Genomic DNA, 3,806 nt, shown 5'->3' with positions numbered 1-3,806 from the left:
GGTTTTTAGGCCTTGCACGGGGTTGATCTTCCCGCCATTTTACTTTCGCCGATGCTTACTGACCAAGACTCTCCAGTCATTGAAAAACCGCTGATCTCATTATGACACCGTACAAAACAAGATGGTGGAAAAGAGTTGCTCGTAAGCTTGTACGTTCTGTGTTAAACCGTGGCATATTTTGAGATTTCTTTTTGTTTCTTGTCTTACATTCTGAGTCGTTAAAGGCCACAAGTGAAAAGCGGGGCAAAAGGCGACGTTGCACCAAAACTTGACCCATGTTACTGACGCAACACCTTGTCAGAACTCCAGATGGATAGGACCCCTAGAACTTTGATTTTCCTGCACTGCGCTGAAAAATGAAAAAGAAGATGGTGTCTCAGGCATGGCATCCAGTTCAGCAAATCAAGACAATGACATTCCGTGGTCAAGAGACGAAATTTCCTCTTGTAACTGCGATGAAAAACCTTTTACTCATGTTCACTGCAAGTGTTCGAATTGCCGGGGAAGGGCAGTGCACAGGAGTACAGAATTGCGGCATTGGCGGGAAGCTTGTGTTTCTTCTAGGTTTGCAAACGAATCAAGCTCGTTGGCACATGTACAAGAAGAGCAAGTACAAGTTTCAGGTACAGAGGCCATGGATATTCAGTGCGAAAATGACGAGCGACAAGAGTTACCTAGTGTGTTATCTGTTCCACATAGTTTGCCAAGAAGTGAAACTTTGGATTCATGCAGATGTGCTGCTGACCCTGTAGCAAGGGAAGAAAGTACCAACCCCCTGAAAAAAATTGTTGTGAAGGCAGTGCTCGATGCCATGGCTATTATGGAGGACACTGGGGTTTCAATAAAATCGTTTGAAGACATTCTTGAATACGGAAAAACTATGTTGCTCACATCTGTTGAAGATGACATTGATGTTGATATTTTGAGTGCCTTGTGGCCAAAGAACTGGAATGCAGTTCAATTGCTACTTATAGAAGAGGGCTTTGAGGATGTAAAAGAATGTTATATTTGCATTTGTAGAGAGAATAAAACATTTACCCGAAATGGCAAAACAAGCACAAAATACCAATACAGCCGCAAATGGAGTCTCATGCAGAGAAAGGATGACCTTTGTCCTCATTGTGGTAATAGAGGCTACATTAAGTATTATTATCTTGGATTACATGCAAAGGTTAAGAACTGGTTTCGGAGTGAGGGCATGTGCAAGAAAATGTTGTCTCACTGGGAGGAAAGAGAACATTGGCTTGGGCGAACCTCAAGCTGGCCATTAAAAAAGGAGATGTGGGATGGGCAAAGATGGGTAGATCTGCAGTGGTTTTGGGACCCAAACCAAACATGGACACTCCCAACAAGATGTGTTAATTGCAGTGCTATCATCTCTGCACAGAAACTATCTCACTGTCCTAAAGATGACAATGGTATGGCCTTTGTGGATTGCCCTGAATGCTTTGAAGTATTTCCCTTTGAAATTAAAACAACAAGTGGTTCTCCTTTGAATCTAGCCTTAAAATTGGCCACTGGGATGCTTGGCAACCGTTCAGAACAAGCTTGAAGAGTTGCGGCTCAATCGAGATCTCTATTGCCAATGTGTATAAGCGTGATCGTGCCCATGTTGAGGAAGTGTATGTCGTAGGTTTTGTACCCAGTACTTTTGTTCCTAATGATGTTCCAGAGTGTTTTGATCCATTTTTGGAACCACTTATGAATGATCTAAGCAATGGATTCATTGATGGATTTCAAGTACCCTACCCTTCTACACTTGCAGTAAGAAATTATGAACCAGGTGAAATGCTAACTGTGCGAGTATTGCTGTTGTGCTGGACTGCTGACCATCCCGGCCATTGTGAGTTTGGAAAATTTCTTAATCAGGGCAAATGTGGGTGCAGAAGATGCAAACTTGTTGGAAAGCAAAGTGAGCATTCCAACCATTATTACTATGGTGACAATCGTTTTCACTGCCGGTATGCATGGGAAAGCAGGGATGTTGAACTTGAACAAGAGAATTTCTATGACCTTGACAACGAAACACGTAAATCTGTGAGAAAGAGGATGTCATCTGATAAAGGCTTTACTGGGACAAGTTTACTTCACAAATATTTGTATCCTTTATATGGATTCGATATCCTGAAGCATACAGTTATTGATGTTTTTCACACTATCCCACTTAATCTGTGTAAAAATCAAGTCCAAAGATTGTTAGAACTTTAACTTCTCGACAAAGCATACTTGGATGAGCAGATTAAGATCTTCCCATGGACAACTGAGTTAAAGGATGGAAGACTTCCTACAGCAGTTGGAAGGGATGGTAAAGGTCTAGGCTTCTGGAAAGCAGAAGGTTTCCAAAAATTTGCTTATCCCATGCTTGAATGCATTCTTGAAGGGAAGTTGCAAAATCTGAATGAGCTTGAAATTCTTAGTTCAGTTGCACGATTCACAGAATTGCATTTTAACAGTGGCAGAGATGGATGGAGTGATCAAATGATCGAAATGCACAAAGTGCTGGCCAAAATAATAAATGTCAAAGTTGAAGAAACACAAGGTCTTGATATGTGCACAATATCAGTTCACAACTTGCTTCACATCCATAAAGATATAATAAACTTCTCTGCATCAGACAATTACTGGTGTGCAGTTTTTGAGAGGGCAGTAAAAGATTACGTGAAACGGTCTCACAATTGCAGAGGAGTGGAGGGGACATTTGCCAGAGCTGAAGCTCGTAGAGAGTACTTAAAAAGTCTTCAAGAACCAGACATTCCTGAACAATGTAAGAGAAAAGACACCAACCAGGTATGAAAAGGTTTAAAATACATTGTAAACAAAAATTATGACTAAAAAAAGGATTTAGCTTCTAGTGAACACTTTCTACTTGATGAACATTTGCATGTTGCTTTTGCATGTGATAATTTCTCCTATGTTTATAATTTATAAAATAATAATAACAATAATAATAATAATTTCATATAGGCATTGTGAATTACAATAACATAATTGTAAAAAATGAAGGCTGGGATGGAAGGTAATTAGTTCGCTTTGAAATTCATTCACATATGAATTATTACATAGAATGGTTGTCATGTAGGAAATATTTTTGTGTTGTTATTAAGTTTATGATCTGAAGGATTGAATTTGAAAAATAATTAGCTTATTACTGTCAGCATGTAACTGAAGCAATGGAATGAAGCATGAGGGTTTTTTTAATTTTGTGTTTACCAACCAAAACAAAAATTGGAGTAGTCCAGGACAAGTGAAAGTGGAGCCTAGCTTGTATATATTGTTTGATTTCTAATAGATTTCATTGTTCACTCGCTTGGTGGCTTTTGTTCCAGGTGAGCAAATTTCTTACCCTGGTTTTCCTCTTTTTTTGTTCATATTATATGGTAATATATGATTTCTCTAATTTTAGCATTCAGATCAAACTCTTGTATGTGCTGACTTGAGGTTTATAATTTACATTAGATAAATCAGAGAATGTGTTTGAAACTTTTTTTTTGTTAATTTCAGAATAAGAAAAACATTATTTAACTGTGCATGAATGTTAATCCTCCAAACTTCAGGTGTATGTTCCTTCTCATTCTTAAAATCACAGGCACACAAATTTACATCACTTGCACTGAAATGATCACACACAGTTAAGTTACAAATTACATTTGTAACTTAACATCTTAGTTTTGTTTCACTTTCTTTTAGGGTATTGTGAATTCTGTAGAAATGGCAAGAACTGCATGTCGTAAAGATGCCCAGCACTCATTGTTGATTGGGACCACAAGCAGAGTTGTGGAACTCACAACCTCAGAGCATGAGAAGAT

General features: G+C 38.6%; 1 pseudogene; it reads left to right on the top strand.

Annotated features, from left to right (window-relative positions):
• The first annotated feature begins 382 nt into the window (after window positions 1–382).
• The window catches only part of LOC138002249 (uncharacterized), a 4,108-nt pseudogene continuing 684 nt past the window's right edge, over window positions 383–3,806 (top strand).

Source organism: Montipora foliosa, chromosome 5 (assembly GCF_036669935.1).
Source record: "Montipora foliosa isolate CH-2021 chromosome 5, ASM3666993v2, whole genome shotgun sequence".
Taxonomy (NCBI): Eukaryota; Metazoa; Cnidaria; class Anthozoa; order Scleractinia; family Acroporidae; genus Montipora; species Montipora foliosa.
Note: the sequence above shows the minus strand (reverse complement) of the source record. Positions and strands in the feature narration are given on the sequence as shown.